At 38.1% G+C, this 22,623-nt stretch overlaps 1 protein-coding gene across 4 annotated transcripts in view; it reads right to left on the bottom strand.

Annotated features, from left to right (window-relative positions):
- The window catches only part of PAG1 (phosphoprotein membrane anchor with glycosphingolipid microdomains 1), a 1,294,572-nt gene that overhangs the window by 638,965 nt on the left and 632,984 nt on the right, over positions 1–22,623 (bottom strand). For all 4 annotated transcript variants that reach the window (XM_044065772.1, XM_044065771.1, XM_044065774.1 and 1 more), the window contains one exon: positions 4,482–4,560. The gene's annotated coding sequence lies outside the window, so the exon portion shown is untranslated. The remainder of the gene's footprint in view (positions 1–4,481; positions 4,561–22,623) is intronic.

The following is a 22,623-nucleotide window of genomic DNA, read 5'->3' as shown; positions in this document are numbered from 1 at the left end:
ATTTCTACTTTCTGTTGCCTGAATTGTTGTGCTAAATGTTTTTGTGTTCTGGAGTAATTATCAAAAAACAATTGATTAATAGCAGTCTTTCTAAATTCATGCGTATTATTGAGGTAATCCCTTATTTTTTGTTTAGTATGCTGCAATTGCCCCTTTTCTTGTTCTGTGAGATTCCCCCTATTCTGAAATGTTTTAACCTTTGTCAGCCCTTCTAAACAATTGTTGTTACTTCTTAATGATATCTCTCTTTCTTTTATTTACTCCCTATTTTTAAACTCCACTTTAATGTTATCCCACTCCCTAACTATATTTTCAAAAGAAATTTCAATCTTCTCTTATATCACCCAAATAATTTCCACTAACCATTCCTTAAATCCCTCTTCTTTCAAAAGATAGGTGGGAAAGCAACAGCATCTCTTTTTTTATTTCATTGCCCTGCATTTTTATTTTAGTTATTAATGGCATGTGATCTGAAATGGTCACTGGATGTGCATCAAAGCTTTCTAAATGTACATGGTCCTGTGAAATATAAGTTCCATCTAGCCTAGCCCAGTTTTTACATCTTCTGGAATAATATGTAACTTCACTCTGAACTCTACTACTGAATTCACATCTTCCATGCCGAATATTTTCACAAATTTCTTCAAAAGTCTATCCTCTTTCGTTTTATTTTCCCTTCTGGACCCCATATACATCCTTAATGCTGCAAATCAAATTTCATCCACCACCTAAAAGTAATATTTCTTGCTGAAAGCTGATAATTTGTCCCAGAATTTTCTTAAGCTCCATTATAGCAGTTTTGTGTGGAATATAATTACATGCCAGTATAATCCTCTTCCTTTGTCAGTAGCCCTTAGTACTACAAATCTACCATTATTATCTTTTTATCATTTTCTATTACTATTGGAGCTCCTCTTACAATTAATATAAGCACTCCAATTTTCCTTTGACTGAGATATTCCGCAAAGCGTCCTGAAAGCCTTTCATTATCAAATTCACATGCTCATTTCCTTCCAAATGTGTATCCTGTAACATAGCTATTTGCACTCTACATTTTAGTATAGTTCACTACTCTTTCTTTTTTGTACATATTTGTGAGACCATTTACATTTAAAGATAATATAGAAAGAGTTGACATTATGTTAAAAAGTTATTATTCACACCTGTTAAGTGGAAAATATTTTTTAAATGTCTAGTTTTAGCTTTTGTGTTACATGCATACACTAATGACGTTCAGGTTGATCATTTATACAGTTGTTTTCTGCCATATCTATTTGAACCTATGTCACATCTTATAAATATTTTTGTTTTAATGAAAACCCTCAAACAAAAGAACAATTACACCCCAGAACACCCCTAAAACCTGTTAACTTAATACTAACACACAAAAGAATATACATCTACAAATATTGAAGGTTAACCTCTCCAATAGGAACACTTGTTCCAGACTGACAGCCACACTCATAGACTTGGATTAACCTATAAGGAAGGTTATTCTTCCTTCCTAAGATGCATAGTACAGCCTATGCTTTTACTAAGTGCTGTCTGTTTTTGTTTTACCTTTATTCTTCTCTCAGGTTGGGAAAACACTTGAATGTATTTAGAAAACATTATCTCCTAGCCATTGCAAACAAGCCATTGAAAGAATTAAGTACTGTTTTTTTATTACCCCGTATTAGATTATCTCAGTAGAGACATGTGAACCAGATACACAGTTGCACCTACAAGCACTCATTTATTTGCTAGAGGAAAACTTTTATTATGTTTATTTTTATTTTTATTTATTTGCTCCCCCTTAAAATGTGTCACTAGATCAACCCAAGGGCCTTAATCTAATCACTCCCCTATGCAAGAGCAAGAAAAAGCACATCACATTTTATTGTATCATGCTCTTTTGATCAGACTTTTCTTCTTTTTTACATTGCAGTGGCTACATATCTTAAAAATGAATGAGGAGAAAGAAAAAAGAAGGAAAAATAGGCACATGTTTACATTGGTATCCCTATAACACAACATATTTTGTTTTACTTACAGTTAAGTCTTTCCTTCCTGTTCCCCTCCAGAAATGTTCTTCCAAACATTAAAGACATGAAGCAGGGAATTTGGTTTGGAGTCCCCTACAAGTTTAATAAAGTTAAAAAACTACAATATTTCCAGGTTTTCTTTTTCTGTCATCTTTCACAAATATAATTAATGCATTGTAATTCCACATTTATTTGTCAATTTCTGGGTTTCTGGCTTTCTTCTTGTTGATCTCCATCTCCTAAATCCAGTCTCTGCTTCATTTCCTTTCTACTCCCAGTTCTTCTGGTCAGCTCTTGTGCTTTTTTCTGGCTTTCAAATATTTTCTTTGAAACATTTGTAAAGGCTTCATGGCACAATCACTCTATGGCCTTTATTACCAGAAGAACAAGAAGCAGAATCTCTAGCTGCTTCATAGCTCACTATTTTTGGACAAACTTTTTGTATTTCCTTCTTAGCATGTTCTGCATCAACAAATGATTCTGACCCTCCAGGAAAAACTATTCTGAAAATAGCTATCTGCAGCAGCTTGAATTTCATGACTGCTTCTTGACATTCCATGATTAGTGGAATAAATTTACTTCTCTTTTGCCTGGTCTACATTGGGTAATCATTTTCCAAAAACATTCTACTGTCTCCCACTTTTAGTACTTTATCCACAGTTTTGTCAGAATCAAATCTTTCTGCTGGTAGGATTGCATTACTATTAAAGGTTTAGGTTACTTTCTCATACCCAGGATGGAGCATACACATGATGTGCCCCTTCAATTAATAACTCCTGCTGTGTAATACCAGTCCAGTTGCTTATTTGTGCTTTCATAAAATTAGTAGTCTGTTCCTTGCAGCTTCTCTGGTACAGCAGAAAATCTCAAGTTTTCCCTATGTGATTTTTCCCTCTAATTCTATAATTTTTTTAAACATCTCTTCTTGAGCAGTCTCATATTCAGACATTTTCTTCATCTGACCTCTGATTTTTTGCAGCTTTATCACCTCATCTGAATATCTGTCTAAAGTGTTTTCTATTTTTTCCAGCCTTTTGTTATCTGAGTTGATGCACTTCTTCAATGTTTAATTTATTTTAATCAGGTCTGAGTATATTTCATTTATTTTTCCTCTAGGTTACTGGAAGTCATATCTTGCACCAAAGCTGGAGATTGCACTGCTTTTTGCTCAGCAGTTGCAGAATCTTCCCAGTCAGTGTTTTCTCCTCACCTTTTGTGATTGATTTTCTTTCAGGTTCTCTGAATTTATTTTTTGCTGGCATCCAGGCAGTGCACTTACTAGCCATTGACTGAAATTTACCCAAAAAGACATACGCATTGGCTCTCTTGTCTGAGTTTCTGTTTTCCCACTGGAAGAACTGAAATTAAGCTGTTACTCAGTATGCAACCATCTTGGAAGTCCTGCAAAGTTATGATGCTGTACTTACAGAGTAAGGTATTCTGGGCCAAGCCACTACAAGAATACCTGACCTGCAAAGTATCTTGTCTACACTTGCTATATGAGTTGTGTTACATGGATATACATTTAAAGTAAAGAAATTATTTCTTTATTTTTTTATTTTTTGTTTCTATCAAAATTTAGTGTGAAATGCAGAAAGACTAAATATTGCTATATTAGGAAACTTGTGCATTTGCTTAACTCGTGCATCTCTACATTACAATCCTTTTGTTTTGATTCTAGGAGAACTGAAATAATATTCAAACTAGAATTACATACATTATTTTTATTTGTCATTAGTAAGACCACAATTCACTAGATCCTCTTCAGAAGTGACACAGCATTGCAGATCTTCTTAACTGACTTCATCAGAATTACAGATTATATGAAAAAAAAAACTGCGGTGGTGGTGCTGCGGTACCGTTGTTGCCTCACAGTAAGACGTTGTCCTGTTCGATTCTCAGCTAGAGCATCTTCTGTGTGGAGACATGCGTGAATGGGTGTACCTTCATTGAAGGTTGTGTGTCAGGGCAGGCAACTCAGCATGTAAAAATCTACTGCCAATCATTAGCGGACCAGAGTTCCGCTGTGGCAACCCCTAACCGGGAAAAGCCGAAGGACACAACAACAACGAATAAGACTGAAAACAATCAGACCAAGGAAAGCAGAAAGAAGCTTATTACAAGTTTTAAATATCTATGCTTTACTAAAAAAAATAATATAAGTGCTTCAATATTTCAAACTGACACTAGATTTCTGTTCTCACCAATACAAAATATGTAGCTTTAAAAAAAGCAAACTTGTATTTTGTGAGTTTCTGTTATATGTAGTACAACATCTCAGTAATACAAAATTAAAAGAAAACATCCTGTGAATTGTATATTATTCTCTGTGTTTGGATTTATGTTGTGTGCATCTGTGTTTCTGTATATCTCTGTCTGTGGGAATAAAAGACATATTGCTAATCACTTGCATGTATGAGGAGTGATGTTTGAAACAATATATGACAGATCCTTTACCTTGTAGTGGTCACTTTTGTCCTGGATTTACATTTCCTGGTGTAATATTATTTTTCGTGCGTGGCATTAGGTTGTAAATCTGGAAAAAAAAAAAAGAAAAAATTATGGATAATTAGCTATATAGGGTTATTTGTAGTGGGAGCCATAGTGTGGATTTTAACAGGTCAGAAAAAAATATCTATTTTGATTTTTCTGTTTTTCTTTTCCACAAAGGTGTTTATTTTACATTTTCAGTCCAAAATGAAATAAAACTACATCTGTAAAAATGCAATGGTAACTGAGGTAAATAATTTAAAACTGTAACACTATCACTGGATCATAATATTTGTATTGCATTTTAAGTTATTTATTTTGTAATAATCCTTAAAGCATACCTTTTTCTTTAATTTGAGCTAGTCTCTGCTTTGAGAAAAAGTATTCAACTGGTATTCTGGGTGAACTGCTACCCACAGAATATTAAGACTTGCATTAATTAGCTTGCTGACTTATTTATTGTAGGTGTAGGAAGTGCCTAATGTCAAAGAGGTTTACTACTGAAATTTTGAATCACCTTCGGTCGACTTTTTAAAATGTTGACCCAAAATGCTGAATTTAAAATTCCGAATATTAAACCAAAGCAAAAATGGATACATTGACCACCGTGGTTCAATGTATTCAACATAGCAGAAGGTGACATCACTCACTTCCTGCTATGCACATTAACATACCATTAAACTCTACAGTCAACAGTACATTAATGCTACTATTTTGCAGTGGGGCTATGCCACCCTGCACCCTCCACACCCCCTGCACATTAAATGCACCAACTGCGAGATCGCACTTCAGTAAGCAAATGGGCTAATTCCCTGTTCCTCACTGAAGAGTGACTTCCCTGCACAATGTCGAATCCAAATTATCGACCTGTACTACCTGTTTGCTGTAGTGTAGTCAATCAATTTTAGGCCGACATTCAACCAACTTGAAAACTGCAAGTCGACCATATGCCAGTTCACCGATGCAGTTTCCAACTTTTGATAGTAAACCGTCAAAAATAACTATTATTAGACATTCATGATATAACCTGTAAGAGGACTAACTACACAACATGGAGACCATCTATTCACCTAAAGAGATTCTCTGTGCATATACCATGCAGTACAACTCACAGCTGTGTGTGAGTACACCAAACCATCATATGCTGAAGGCTGTCAGAAACTCCCAAGCTAACTAGCACCAGAAATTTAAAGTCTCAGCAGAAATCAATACACACAGCTTCATCTCTCAAAAATAGCAATAGTTACCAGACCACAGACAAATTTTCCACAGCCTCTAATTCCGTGAGTACCTGGTGATTGGAGACTCCATTGTCTGGCACACAGGCTTTTGCTTTCAAGGCTAGAAAAGGACACAATGACAGTTATTTGTCTCTTTAATACCAGGAATTGCAATGTTACAGGGTTGATTCAGTTACTCACATTGGGCAAGTTTGGCTGTTACCCCGAGAGAGTCTATCTGAGTGTAAATGACTTGCCACTGAGCTCTTCCCTAACTCTATTCAAGAGAAACCTGGACCAATGGATGTGAAATTGGAAATATACCCCAGGTTTAGCACCTATGTCTCTAGTAGACAGAAGCAGCCTATAAATCTTGTCCTATCATACATATACATGTTAAAATGTCCTCAAAGCCATATAAACCCGAGGGATACAACTGGGATGTTTGACAAGGTTTATAAAGGCCCAAGTGGTTGTTAAGCTAGTATACATCTATGTACCTATGAATCATACTTGTCTCTTAGGGACATTCAGAGAGACATGTTGGACCTCACTACAGATGTGCCAAATGCAGGTAAGACTCTTTTCTTTAGCGGCAACTTGCATTCACCCAGAATGATGCCAAAATACAAAGAAAAGATAACTGGCTTCAATAGTTGTCTAAGTAGATGGTGTCATTCTAGCGGGGTCCAGCATGTATCAGCCTGTGATAAGATAGTAGACAGATCAAGTTGTTTTGTAAGGGCTGACTTTCATCTCTAGTTCCATGCTTTTTGCTTATTTGCTAAGCCTTTGCTGGCCCTATACTGCCTTGTTTAGGCAAAATCTGCCAATTCGGCATCTCAAGATAGCAGATAAAAGTGTAGCTAATTTGATATATGCTCTTCTCCGTACCAGAACTTTTAATAATACATTGCCTGAATTAGAACATATCCATGTCTGTGTTGTAAGGGACTTGATTTCTTTATAAAGATCTCTCGTTCTCCTTATCTGAGTTTAGTGGCTACCATGTCTTCAGACCTGAGAGAAATTATGGAAATGTTTCAATATTTATTTAAACCTTTCTTATATATATATAGATATATATATATATACATATATGTGTGTGTATCTCTATAAAAAGGGGGTGCCAACTGTCAGCTAGTCCACAGGAGGCAGTCTTAGTTAATGGGGAGAAGAGAATGCAGTTCATGTGAGTTGCAGAATGTAATATGGTAAACCAAAAAGAGCTTTGACAGGACATGAGAGTCCATGCATAAAACCTCTGAGGGCCTGCTGCCTCCTAACTAAATTAAGGTGATAGATGGAAAACACCTACTCACTGCCTTTCCTGATATGATGGACTGCATTGTCTGTGCTCCCGCTTGATGGTTACGCTGATGCAGCGTGATCCTCGGCCATCACAGTCTTTGTCATAACTGACAAATATTCAGATGGAAAGTTGAAAGTGATGACTGGCAGATGATCAAAAGTATTGGATGATTTGATGTTGGAAGCATAGTCTCACCCTCTCAGTTCAAGAAATGTGGACAAAACCAGAAATAATGTGAGGACAAAGGCCCAAAAATAGTAACAGATTTCAAATAATGCTGTTATCAACTGGACAGTTGAGAGGTATTGTTGATGGAGCAACAGCCTTATTAGTTTAAGGGCTTGTCTAGAGTGACATATGCCATTAGTAGGGCTAAATTGATAAAGGAGATAAGTTTATGCTCTCTGAATAATACTCTATTTATTGATGGATGATTTGTATAGTTTGGAATAAAGATATAGCCAATGTCTATAGCATTCATAGTAATTATTGTGGATGTGCCTATCTCAGATTCAACAACTGGAGTTGAAAGGAAAATGCACTCGTATCATTCCATCTTGAATCTCAGACACCCTCTTTGAGCGTCACAATGAGTGCTGTGGGATTCATACTTAAGGATGCATGTCAGTGCAGTTTCAGTTGCAGAAGTAAACTAACAGCACCTGAAATACAACGCAATATAGTAACAGCACATTGGTGAAAAGGGGAGAATGTATTCTTTTCATAGCATAATGAAGTAAAGCCCCTGCTGTTGTACTAGAGATATTAGTCTTGTAGGGAGACTGAGAAAACTTGCCCTTAATGAGATGGGAAAAAAAGGAAACATAGTTGAACTTGACTCCAAAAAACTGAAAGGAGCAAATCTTTTCTTAGGGAGAACATAATTTGTTGCCTAGAGATGATATTCTATTCTGAGATTATATAAGCATATGGGAGTACTGGTAGCCATGTGTAACTATTGTTAGCCATGTGTTTTTCTGGATACCTTATGGGACTACTGGTTGCCATGTGGGATTACTGGTAGCCATATGGGATTACGGATACCTATGTGGGATTACTGGTAGCCATGTGGAATTACTGATAGCCCTGTGGAATTGCTGGTAGCCATGTGAGATTACTGGTAGCCATGTGGGATTATTTCTAGCATGTGAGATTACTGGTAGCCATGTAGGATTACTGCTAGCCATGTGTGACTACTGATAGCCATGTGGGATTACTGCTAGCCATGTGGGACTACTGATAGCCATGTGGGATTCCTAGTAGCCATATGGGACTACTGATAGCCATATGGGATTACTGACGGCCATGCTGCAGTAAAGATTTGCTTTTGGATTTTGCATGTGTTACTTGATGGTCCCTGAGAAATTGTTGCACTTGGAATCCTTGTTAGTAGATCCCTCCTTGACAGGTGTCATGGCTTTTGTGATGGGGCATATCCAGGTACATGTCCAGGTTAAATTCAGTTAAGATTGCTATTACCAGTGTTGTACATACAGCTTTCACATAAAGTACAATTGAACTTCATATGCTCATATTCTATAGCAAATTATAGCTGAGAGACAGCAAGTTGGACAATAGTTGGTTGGTTGGTGATTCCCCAAGTTATTCCCCTAGAAAATACACACCACTATTTAACAATCTCTGTTTGTTGTTTCCCCTACAGAGTTTGCTGTTGCTGTTTCTTCTTCATTATTTAATTCATGTCATTATAAATATGTTAATCTTAATAGGCAACTAGGTTCTGAAAAATATTTGGCCTACTTTAAGCTAATAAAAATGCAGCTTTCAATACATTATGATCTGTGCGAGCTTGTCACAGAGTAAGTTCCTTCTACTGAGACTCAGTATCATTTTTCATTATGGTTATAAGAAACAGTCAGACAAAAGTTTGAATATTTTTACCCCAAACATATTACTTTATAGCTAAGAATCCAAGTTCTAGATTTTCATATGTTATAAAAGACAAATATGTTTAATTAAAGCTTAGATAAACACTAATGTGCAACTCTGAAACAAATTTTCTTCCACATCTGTACTTTTTTTCTTTTGTTTTGTTAGACAATGCATAGCAAACATAAACAATGCTTCAGTATGTTATATTTTTTTCCTCATGGGATTATATTTTCAAACCTCTGCTTCAGTCAGAGGCATAAAAGAGATCAACTGCAACAACATGTGAGGAGTGAATTTAATAGTGAATTGATGGTTAATAAGGCAGCAATTATCTCTTCAGACCATTGCAAGGTACTAATTGTAACTTCCAGAGTGAAATTTGCATAGTCACAATGTGATATTTAAATGTAGCAAGACGAGATAATACTGCCTTACAAATTAAAAAACAGATGTTACTTCTTGCATATAGATGAAAGTTAACAGAAAAAAAGATTGCTTAATTTCAGTTAAACAGGTCTGACATTTTTGCTATTCTCCCCTAATAATGTTATTGGCCAGTTCATACCTGCTTACTCTCTTTTCGGGTCATGTACTGAAGAAGAAGAAATCTTATTGTTTATTAGCTAACTGGACATGGCAGCCCAAAGGTCAACCTAAAACTGATATTGCCTTGCAATGAGAGGAGTTCATGTCCTCTTTTGGACTGTATTTATTCACAATTCTCTGTAATTATAATACAACCATGGAGGGTGCGATTTACTGAACAATGACTATGAAGGTTGAAATGGAAGGCTCACCAAAGGAAAAACAGTCTGTGAGAAGAGCATGGTTTATTCCTGTATTTATATTTTGTTAACCTGGTTAATGCTGCTCAGTCAGGCTCATTTTCAGACATAACCCCAAGGAAGAAAAAGGTACCAACAATGCAACACACTGTAACACACCCTACTTGCGCATACAATATTAAATAAAAATAAATTTGTAAAGTATGATATAAGCATATAAGAAAAGAAAGTATTCCACTATGGAAAATTGTCAAAGCAGTCAACGAGAACAAAACTATGCATAAAACAGATCAGACTAACCCTGGCAGAAAATGAATAAAAATGTAGCTTTAATTAGGTAAGCGCTTTCATGCTCCTTTGAACACCACTTCAGACCAGTTAAAACAATGACAAAAAATAACTCAATAAATAATCCATACAGCCTGGTTACAAATCACATGACAAAATGAAAACCACCAATAAAAGCACTACAATAAAATTATGTCATAATAAATAAACTGAAACTCATTTGAATAAATTATGAGCTTTAAGAACAGGTCTTAAAGGGACCTTCTCATTAAGTCCAGGGTCTCTGTCAGCTTGTAACCTAATGATCCACCGAACTTCTTGTCGTTCTGTAAAGTTTCTAAAATGTCTAAGATGTTTCCATTCATACAAATGTTGCAAAACCTTAAAATTAAATGAATGTGTAGGGCCAATCTTTTGAACATGTTTAGCTAGTGCATTCCTAACATCCAACTTCCTAATAGCTGTGACATGTTCCCTAATTCTTTCCCTTAAAGTTTTATTTGTCCTTCCAACATGGAATGATGAACATGAAGATCAACAAGCTAAATACTCAACACTCTGTGTGGAGCGATCTGTACTTAATCTAATGTTGAAGGCATGGCCAGTGATAGACAACATTCTGTGTGGAGCGATCTGCACTTACTCTGATGTTGAAGTCATGGTCAGTGATGGGCACAACATTCTGTGTGAAGTAATCTACACTTACGCTAATTTTGAAGTCATGGCCAATGATGGACACAACATTCTGTGTGGAGCGATCTGCACTTACCCTAATGTTGAAGTCATGGTCGGTGATGGACACACCATTCTGTGTGAAGTAATCTGCACTTACGCTAATTCTGAAGTCATGGCCAGTGATGGACACAACATTCTGTGTGGAGCGATCTGCACTTACTCTAATGTTGAAGTCATGGCCAGTGATGGACACAACATTCTGTGTGGAGCGATCTGCACTTACTCTAATGTTGAAGTCATGGCCAGTGATGGACACAACATTCTGTGTGAAGTAATCTGCACTTACTCTAATGTTGAAGTCATGGTCGGTGATGGACACACCATTCTGTGTGAAGTAATCTGCACTTACGCTAATTCTGAAGTCATGGCCAGTGATGGACACAACATTCTTTGTGGAGCGATCTGCATTTACTCTAATGTTGAAGTCACGGGCAGTGATGGACACAACATTCTGTGTGGAGCGATCTGCACTTACCCTAATGTTGAAGTCATGGTCGGTGATGGACACACCATTCTGTGTGAAGTAATCTGCACTTACGATAATTCTGAAGTCATGGCCAGTGATGGACACAACATTCTGTGTGGAGCGATCTGCATTTACTCTAATGTTGAAGTCATGGCCAGTGATGGACACAACATTCTGTGTGGAGCGATCTGCACTTACCCTAATGTTGAAGTCATGGCCAGAGACACGTAAGCAGGTTAGAGTTAAACAGATACCTGCAAATAGAGCTGGTTAAAGCACATTACCCTATTAGTCAAATGATTTGTAACCATTGCGTGTAAACAGAGTCTGGACAGTGTTCCTGTGTGGGAGGGGAAGGAAGCTGATACCCTTCAAAGAAAAAAAAAACATTTGGATTTATTCTAGTTTATGAAGTACCACCAGGGGAAGATAGTTCAGGTTATCCCTCCCTGTGAGGAACTACATGGAAAATGGACTTTAGGTTATCTCTGCATTTCAGAAGATATAATGAGAACCTACTGCAGCCTACCTTGGAACAACAAAAGAATAATCACTTTAGATCAAATCTAAAATGATCTAAAACAACAAAAATTAAAATCTGCACCCCCACACTCCATGCTAATTTGATTGAAAACTACATTCGCTCATGTGAAAGTTTGCTGTTATTCAGCCTGAAAAAAGTATTCACTCAAATGAAACTTTGCTGTTTAAGACCAAAAACCATGGAAGGTATGCATAGTAACCAATTGTTTGGTACTTCAGAAAAATGAGCAGTGACAAATAGGTTGTTATAATATATTCAAGCCAAATGTCAGACTTAATAGATACAGATATACTTTTTAGAAAGTAATGCTTCTCTGGACATCTTAAGGAAAACCACAATTGTCATCTGAAAACAATGGATTATTAGCAGTTATTTTTATTATTATGTGGTGAGGGTACCAAGTAAAGATGAAAAAAAGAAGTAATTCTGATATCAGTGCAAGCAAATGATACTTCTTAACCTAATCAGGAATGCCAGTATTTTCTTCTGCATGGTATGCTTATATTGGTTAAAACTCTTTTAGCTGTTTCATCTAGAAGGCTTGGTAGTTAACCTTTTGTAAAATCTAATTTGCATTCCCCATCTAAAAAAAAAAATGCATCATATCATAAGAGACTTTAGCCTCAGGTTATATCGTTGGGAGTACTGCATTTTATTGATTCAGAACTGCCTGAATTGCAACTACATGCATATAGCTAATCTAATAGCATTGTACTGAAACAAGTACATTATAAATATTACCTGAAATGCATCTGAATGCTTTTGCAATGCAGCAAGCCCTCCTCACACCCTCATATTTGGGTATATACTTCCTCACATTTACATTTAGGTTCATAGGTTCATAGGTTCATACTAGGCTATCTGCCCTGGGGCATCCACAAGCCTAGCCTGATTGTGTTTGGCTTACGCCACCCCTTGATTTGAGTATACTGTGCCCTTTTTAAAGTTTAGTTTACTGTGCCTCTGTCTAATAGTGACATGGAAGTAATGCCCGGTACAAACCTACGATCCCCCATCCACTCATCAAGATTCTTTTTGAAGAGAGTCAGTGAGGTGCTCTGCCTAACATGAATTGGAATTCTATTCCAGAGCGAAGGGAGCCTCTGGGTTATGAATCTGTCCCTCCAGCATGTTTTATTTATTTCTGTGCTGAGGTTCAAGTCCCTCGAACGCGTGGCTTTAAGGGATTTAGATTTACTGAGGTGGAGCATGTCCATTAATTCTGGGTTGGACATAGCTTTATATGTCAGGCATAGATCGCCTCGAAGTAGGCGGTATGCAACTGAGTAGAGCTGGAGGTTTTTTAACCAAGCAGTATATGGCATCTGTTTGAGTCCCTTGATCCTCCTGGTGAGGTACTTTTGGGGTCTTTCCAATTGCTGCAGGTGTCGGGTAAGGTACATCCCAAAGGGGGCATTGTATTCTATGATGGGCCTGATGAGGGATGAATAAAGGGGCACGATTACCTCTCTTGATCTAGATGTGAATCCTTTCATGATGAGGTGGGCTATGTAGAAGGTCTTTCTAACCACTTTGGCAATGTGGTTGTCAAAGGAGAGATTGCTATCAACTTGGCCCCCAGATCCCTAATTACTTTCTCTGTACTTAATGGGTTACCACCTATGTGGTAATTTGTGGGCACATTGTTTTTGCCAAAGGGTATGACTATACACTTTTTGGAATTTAGCTTTAGACCATGGCTCTGGCACCAGTTATCTGTCTATGCGAGACCTTTTTGAAGGATGTTTGTGTCAGCTGGAGAGTCAATTATGGCGCCGAGTTTGCAGTCATCTGCGAACTTGGTGAGCTATAGTCCTCCCACATTGGCCTGTACTTCAGAAAAGTAAATACCGAACAAGAGAGGTCCCAGGACAGAACCTTGTGGGATGCCACTTGTGACCGGTTTTGAGTCTGACATGGCTCCAGCAACTCTGACTCTGTGGGTTCTGTCTTTGAGCCAGTTTGAGACCCATCTTGTGACATAGGGGTTTATATTTAGGCTGGATAGCTTATCTATGATGCCCGAGTGGGGTATTGTGTCAAATGCCTTTGCGAGGTCCAGATAGGCTGTGTGGAGTACCTTCCCTTCATCTATGGCCTTGGTGACTGTTTCGAAGAAGTCGACCAGGTTCAAAAGGCAGGATCTGCCCTTGATGAAGCCAAATTGGGTAGGATCTAGTGTCTGTAGGTCCCCAATGTCTTTGTTTATGAGTTCCATGATGATCCTCTCCATAGCCTTGCAGACTAGGCTAGTCAGGCTTATGGGGCGATAGTTTCCAGGGTCAGCAGAGGTGCCACCTTTGTGGAGTGGGACCACTATTGCTGTACGCCATTCATTGGGCACATATCCTGTAGTGAGGCTGAGATTGTACAGCAGTTTTACTTGAGGGATTAGTTCTTGGAGTTCATGTAGGACGCAACCCGGGACGCCATCTGGTCCCATGGAAGCAGTGTTTTTTTGCTTTGGAGAGGGCGGCCTTCACCTGAGCATCAGAGATGTTTGGGAGGCTGCACTCTGCCGGGATAGATACTTGCTCTTTTGTGGGGGGGTTGGAGAAGTTTGCACTGAACCTGTCTGCCAGGATATTGGCGATATCTGTGGGTTCAGTGTATTTTTTGTCGTTTAGAATCAACTCAGAACAAGTCTGGGAGTTGCATCCCAGGTTCCTAACATAACTGAAAAAAGCCTTATGATTGTCTTTATTGTCCTGTGCAATTTTTCTCTCGAAGCTGGCCTTGGAGGATTTTATGAGGGATCGTAATTTTTTGCTAGTACTGATCAGAGATGCCTTCCCTTTTAGGGATTTTGCTCTATCATGTAGTTGCTTCTTCCTTCTGTTGTACAGTTTATTTATGGCTGGGGTCCACCAGACTGGACGCCTGCCTTTGGATGATTGGGTCTTGATTTTGTTTGGGATAGCATGATCCATGCATTCCTGGAGATGTCCGTAGAATGCATTTATATAGGATTCTGCTGTTTGGGCTATAGTTTCCACTGGCTCTGGGGCCTTGAAGGATTCCACTTCGGTTTTGAGAAGTGTGAAGTTTGCTTTTGAGAAGTTTTTACTGTGGTTTTCTGGGCTGGGGGTGGGGTCGGGATGTGGATATCCAGTGAAATTAATTTATGGTCTGATCTTACCAATGAGGGATATACTTCTGGTATGGAGCATAGAGTCCCCATGTTGGTAATAATCAGGTCTCTTGTGAGAGTGGTGACTAGTTGTTCCATAGCATTTTAGCATTTGAGTTTATAAATTCCAGGAACTTTTGGGCTAAGGTGCTGGGGCTTGAGTAATGCTCCCAGTCTATGTTTGGGTAGTTGAGGTTGCTCAATATAATGGTGTTCGGAGAGATCTTCATGTTCTCCAATGTTTTCAGGAAAGCCGAGTGGGATTCCTGACTTTGAGAGGGTGGTCCGTAGGATGCTATAAACTGAAAAGCAGTCTTGCCCACTGTCAGTTGCACATGGATGGTCTCCGATACTTTGTGCAATGCCACTAACCTGGAGGTGTGGATATCCTTGATAAATATGGAACCCCCGCTCCTTTTGTGGTTCAGTCTGGGTTTTGGGGCCGAAAAGCATGATATGAGGTATAACCTGGTAGTGCTGGGGTACTCTCTGGAGCCTTGAACCAGGTTTCTGTCACTGCATAGATATCGATGTTCTCCATACTGAGGAGAGCTTTGAGTGCATGCATCTTGAGGTTAAGACTTCTGGCATTTAGCAGCATTACCCTTAGTTTCTTGTTCTTTGTGCTGTCTATGGAGGTGGGTTTGACTTTTGAGCCTTGCCTAAAAAAGGCACTATGGGGGTGGCAAGAGCCTTTGCCAATATCCGAAAGCCCAGGGATGACAGGTGCAAGCCATCCATAGCGAAGCAACATGGCTTGTCGAGCATGTCATCCCAGGCTGACAGACACTGGATCCCCTTTGAATGACACCAAAATGTTAGCCAATTGTTAAAATCAATCATTTTGTCTTTATACTGTGGCATCATTCTAGGTGAGGGTAAGATGCTGCTCAAGGTCAGGGTCATACCGGCCTGGGCTACATGATCAGAGAGCTCCTCTATGTCTCTTTTCATGTAGTCGAGGGAGGTACGTCTCAGGTCATTCACACCAGCATGTGCAATGACCGAGTCATATTGTATTTGCTTTGGAGGGACCTGAGTGCTTGCGTTATGTGGCAGATCCTAGCGCCTGACAGGCAGCTCACTGTGACCTTCTCTTTATTCAGCCTGGTGAGCGGGACATCAGTGTGTCTGACAATAGAGTCACCTATTACAAGAGTATCAGGTGTGTTATTCAGCCTTAAGAGCTGTGACTGCTTGGCACACTGACTTTGTGTGCTATGTGTTGTACGTGTTTTGTTTTGGGGTAGCGTTTGCTTGGATGTCTGCTTTGGAGGTCTCTGTTGCTTAGGTAGATTTTTATTTAGAGCCTCCGAGTATGTTTTTGTGCTTTTATGTGTTTGGTTCGCTGTTGTGGTGGGACTATGTGATACTGGAATTGTGTTGTGTGAGGTTACCTTCTCCTCCCGACTGGTTACACCAGTTTTGAGATGAGAGAGCTCAGCCTCCAGTTTGGCTATATGGTTGCATCTCTCACATATATTTGAACCTGTTTGGAGGAGGAGAGGGTTGTATGTGTACATGAGACAGTTGTAACATTGCCTCAAAATTCCCAGATTCACCAGCTGGACTGGAGAGGAAACCATTGACTGACCTTTGGACATGTTAGAGTAATATAGGGAATTGAATTAAAATGGACCAATAGGGGACAAGGTAATCGTAGAGAGTATAAGAGTAAGTAGTGCTTGTGGTTTATTAGTGCTAACTTGTAAAATTACTTATTTGGACCAGTGAGGGGCCTTAGAATGAGAATATGGTGTTTAATTTGAGAGATAGAGCAGTTCTAAGGGAAAATGAAGAGCAGACTTCGTGGAGCCAGGAATAGTTTAAACCCAATTAGGCAGCTCTGCCCGATGTTGCACTATGCGCAAAACCGCGCAAAAGAGGATTTTAAGAGAGGGAGATCAAGGAGTTAGGAATTGATCCAAAATGGCCAATACAACTACAGTTTCAAGGCAGTAACCACTCCCACAGGGGCAGGCAGGCTGCTCAATGTTTATCACTGCCACTGATGAACACAGAGACTTCCCTTTAGCCCAAGCAAACAATGGTCTCCAAGAAACTTACAAACAGTTCAGAACAGCAAATCTGTAACTGAACTTTTTTAAATCTCAGAATAGTGGGAAAAAGCAAGATTTTTGTTTTTTTGTTTTTTTTTTAAGGAAAGCAGAGGTTCACAAGTATCAACAAGTTAGGACAGTGCAGTAAATGACCCCACACTTGAGTGCTAGGCCAGAGACAGATAAAATGCAAGTTTTAAGAAAAAAAATAATTTTAAAAATAAGTGCAGGCAGGAAATTCAGTAATCAGCTCTAGGTTGTGTTCTAAATACAGTTACCAACACAGAAATCAAGTTTAACACGCCAGAAAATGCTCAAAAGTAGGCGGCAATGCAGAAAAACTTAACAAATAATCTGAAGCAAAATACTTAAAATTTCAAAAGTGGCTCCTTTCTTCTCTCAGCATTTTCTCCTCTTGGTGGGTGCTTCACCAACAGCCAACAAGTTCGAAAAGACGCCAAAACCACAAAGCAATCGGGTTTTAAGAGAGGGAGATCAAGGAGTTAGGAATTGACCCAAAATGGCCAATAAAACTACAGTTTCAAGGCAGTAACCACTCCCACAGGGGCAGGCTGCTCAATGTTTATCACTGCCACTGATGAACGCAGCAAAATACTTAAAATCTCAAAATTTAAATAGATACTCTTTCCTAGGATCACATCAACAGATTAGAATTAACTCTCATAACACTGAAGGTATTAACAGAATTTATTATAATTGATGGTCATACCATTGTTTGAGGCACTGTATAACTTAGCATAGTCCAATATGTTTTACATGTGATTAATTTTCTATATTCTTGCAACTATCTTGTTTAAACTGCTTCCATTTTATATTGTAATGTATCCTAATGTTTTTGTACACATATTTTAATAAATTGTAATGTATTCTTGACTACATTTATGCTGATTGCCTTATCTTAAACTGTACAGAACTGTTGTTGATCTGCTGTGGTTTGTAGCTGATAAGGGTCTTATACTCATCCACTTATACAGGTAATGTACAAAGAGGCAAATAAATATATATTTTAACTGCAATTGTGTGCACCTTTGAAGTAGAGAAAAGGTTAAGTTTTGTACCAAATCTGATTTATTTATTAAAATGATAAAATTGTATTGGCTTTAGAATATTTTTATTTTGGACTGGAATGAAATTGTGACCACCATATGGGGGGTGCAGGTAGGGGGCATTCCTGTTGCAACTGTTCAAATGATTTTTGGTTTTACTTTCTACTTTTTCTTTGGTATATTTTCAGGATATTGTGATTCAGTAAGGTGTGTTTGGGGTAATGTGATTTGTGATCCCAGCATTTAAGTTAGGGTTGTAGGGGGTCCTTCCACGTGCAATTTTGGAGGGGTCTCCCTTTTCAGACAATTTTCAGTTATGAAAATTTCTTCAAAGAGAATTATGTAAATTCTTAGTTTTAATCAAATTTTATGTTGTTAAATTCTGCTGAAATGCACCTAATTGGTAAACAAACATTAGTACATGTTGGCAAAAAAAACAGTTTCATAAATGTTCCTGTGTTGTAATATAGAAAGCTTTAGTTTCCCACTCTGTTTAAGCTGTAATACAGGACTCATTAGTTTTCTGCTCCACTTACTTCATAATATGAAAATAGTAAAACTCCCAGCACTTATGACCATTGATTCAAAGTTAGTGGCACATTCTGTTTTCACAAACTCATGCTACTGTTAGTCTTTCTATTCTTTATTGTTGTCTTACTGTATGGATTTCTACATGATTAGTAGTTTGTGAATACTGAATACAAAGACTGAATGTGTGAAGTGCCATGAGACACCCAGGCCATCTGCAGCTTTGGCCTATGAATTTTTATATTTAAACCATAAAAAGAAAAGTGTTCCAGTTCCCACACACTTTTCTTTGTCATTGTTCTTAGGGTTTGGTCAATAAAGAAATATTCCTTTATTGCACCATCTAAACAAATGATTGGGTGAATGTTTACAAATGTACCTTCCCTCTCATGTTTCACTTGAAACTCAGATGATAGTAAAGCAAGTTGCTGCCATTGACTGTCAAAATTGTCAGTCTCTGGAAACTATATGATTGGTCAACCAGATAAGTGCCCCTTTGTAAATATTTAAGCACAAGAATAAGTCTAAAATCAAGGATTTTTTTCCCTTGGAAGAGGAGAACTTTTATTTGGGGCTGCATATATCATTATGTAAAATATAAATTAATTTTACTGTCATTTAATGGATGTGTTAGCTATTGTTGCTGTGTGCAGTTTCCTAACATCCTTACATGTCTTGGAAAAACATGAAAAGGTTTTAATTAGAACATGAAATGTTATCATTAGTATGGCAATTGTAAGTATATGGATCTTCTTCAGGATCATTCTGTTTATATAGTTTTGAACAGTGCCTCTGCTGTTATTCTCTGACACTGACAACTCATCTCTCTCCATACTCCACATATACCTATTTATAACTACTGGCCTCATTAACCCATAATATCTTTTAACACTCATTTCCACTTAATAAACAATTAAAAGATTTTTATTTTTTAATCAAATTAACTTTTCTGACACTTTCTTCTTTGCTAATCTATTTGTTTTCCTAGTCTCTACTGTAAGATGAAAATTCCAGCATGTCTGTTTTTTGCAATGATCTGCACATCTATAATAGCATACTACCTCACCACCAGATGGCACTCTATGAGCAGGACACTGTCTACAATCAGGGATCTGGAAAACGGCTGCTACTATTTCCATTTCAAAGGGGGAAAAGGATATATCTTCAGAAAATTATACAAGAAATTTTACAACTATATTAAGAATTTTTTTTGAAAGGGTAATTTTAAAGTTGATGAGGGACAATATGGGGTCATCTAACAACATGGCATATGTCAGGATAAATCTTGTAGTACAATGCTCATTAATAGAATTTTATCAGCTATAGTATTTTTAGATTTGGCAAACATATTTGATACTAACCCTCATTAAGACACTATTCAGGTCATGCATAACTGAAACATCAATAGCTCCACATCTCATTGTATTCAATGTTGGTTAACTGGAATTGCATGTGTAATTCAAAAATTTCCTTTCTGAATACTGCAGTATCAATAGGGTAGTGTACATTATTTTATACTGGGCCCAGTAAATGTTTAACTTATTCATGGCAATTATACCAATAGTAGATGCATGCTGGATGAAAAAAAAGTTTTTCTGATGATACCAAAATAGGCTGTATGATAATAAACCTAAAAGACCGGAATAAAGTAAATAAGTATACAAGTGCATGCATGTCTAGCAGGGGAGAGCAGCAATTAATAAAACCAAGCTTAATGTAAACAAGCATGTGATAATGCACATGTGTAGATATAGCAACCATAACCCATGTGGTTTTGGTAGGAAACTGTTAGAAAAAGTTGTGCCATATAAAGACTAGGTATAACAGTGACAGATTCCATTATAGTGGGGTCCACTTAGTGGGCAAGGGGCAGACACTCATGTCGGTTCTGGGAGATAGAACAGGGAAGGTCACCCTGTTGTGGCAGAATACTATACCCCTCCCTGGGGAAGCTGCTGCTGCCATTAGCAACATGGTTGGCCTCATTTTTATTGCCAAAATAAACAGAAAACCAAGACTGCATCTACTCTTCAATTTTCTTTGGATAGGAGTAGCTTACTGGGTCTGGCTCAGGGTTTAATTCAGACTTCTTGTGAAGTAGTTTCTGGTAAAAGAAAGAGAGATACATCTAGAATCAAGATTCTGAATCTAAACAGGAAGATGCAGTGGCAGATACATTTTTTTCTCAGATTTCTATTTTCAGACTGATTTTTCCTGTGGGGGTTTCTCATTCTGCCAGACTATTGCTAGAATGTATCAGTGTTTTCAGTGGGAGAGCACTAAGGTTTCTCAGCCCCTCATAAAATACTATAACTTGTTACAGAAGGATTTTCCAAATCCTACACACATCCCTCTTATTCTGTCTGTTTTAGAAGATGTATGTATTACTGTCTGCAATTTTTCTCATAGTAAACCAAGTGTCCCTAAAAAGGCAGATAGAATGTACAAAGTTTCTCGGTCTTTTAAATCTGTATACAATACTCCCAAACCAGAAACAGCTTCTATAACTCTAGTTGATCCCACTGCTGCTATGCACTTAGTCATTTTCAATCCTACTCTCTCTAATAAGGATGGGAAAATTATTGATTGGTATCGGAAAAAGTATACACTTCTGCAACTTTGATTATCAGCATTTTGAATTGTCAGTCTAATATGTTAGTTTGTTTTCACAAATTGTGAATGTATGAGGCAAGTTTCATATTCAATTTCTTTTTCTGAGGACAAATCTGATTCAAATTACTTAGTTTCTTCTACTGCATGGGCCACTATTCATTGTTTTCAGTGAGTATTTGACTTTGTTGATACTTTGTCTAGGATTATAGCCACTAGTAAAGGAGGGATAAAAGTTCAGGGGGTGTGGGACCCTAAGGACAGATGCAAGGGCATAAATATCAAGGAGAAGCTTGCCCTGATCAAGGCATTCAACTCTCTAAACCATATTTGGTCACAGGGACCTCTTCAAGCAGTTACAGGCAATACCACAGTCATGTGGTGCATCAACAAACAAGGGGGAACTGGGTTGTACCTCATTTACAGACTAGCCAAGTTAGCTTGGGATATAGCTTCGCAGCACAATCTGACTCTGCAGACATCCTACATTTTGTCAGAGCAAAACTGTGTGGCAGACAAACCGAGCAGGGCAAGAGTAGACCCTCAGGAATGGAAAGTAGATCGGGGGGCTTCCAAGATTTTATCCATCTCTGGAGAGTTCCTCAAACAGAACTCTTTGCCTCCTCTCTGAGCAATCAAATGGCAAGATTCTATTCCAGGACTCCATGTAAGAAGGCCTGTAAGACAGATGCCTTTTCTTTTCCTTCGACAGGAATGCTCCTGTGTGCTTTTCTACCCTTTCCACTAATATCCAGGGTACTTCTGAAGATTCAAAAGGAATCCCCCAAGATCATTGTGGTTCTCCCTTCTTTCAAAAATGGCCAGGGGCAGTTACCACAGGATTCCTCACAGACTGGATCTACTCACACAAGAACAAGGGTATTTGACACACCCCTGATAACATTCAACTTCTATTGACTACCTGGATGATAGGGTCTTAATTCCTTTTAAACATCTGTATACTGAGGATGTGAAGCAGGTATTAATGGAAGCAAGAAACCCTGTTAATAGAAAATCATATATTAGCAAAGGGAAAATGTTTTCTAGTCAGTGCCAACAACATAACCAGCACACATTCAGAGCTAGTTGTTCTCCGCTTTTACAATATTTGTGTGAGTTACCATCCTATGGCCTTTCGTATTCCTCTATCAAGGTTCATTTATCAGCCATTTTTGCATATCTCTCCATAGATTTTCTTTCAATACACTCTCATATCAAAATGTTTTTGAAAGCGGGTTTACATAAGGGATCTCCAGGGAAACTGGTGGCACCTCCTTGAAAATCTTAATTTTGTGTTAGAGAGGCTAACACTTGCTCTATTTGATCCAGTTAATCTGGATGATTGAGGTTCTTAGCATGGAAAACAGTTTTGCTGATTTCTAAGACCTCTGCAAGAAGGATATGTGAGTTGCAAGCTTCTGTGTTAAGTCAACCCTATTTCATTTTGTATAGAGAGACAATTTCTTCGAGA

This window comes from Protopterus annectens, chromosome 3.part0 (genome assembly GCF_019279795.1).
Source record: "Protopterus annectens isolate FY-2018-M chromosome 3.part0, PAN1.0, whole genome shotgun sequence".
In the NCBI taxonomy this organism is placed as follows: Eukaryota; Metazoa; Chordata; order Ceratodontiformes; family Protopteridae; genus Protopterus; species Protopterus annectens.
The sequence above is the reverse complement of the archived record's forward strand: the minus strand, read 5'-3'. Positions and strand labels throughout refer to the sequence as shown.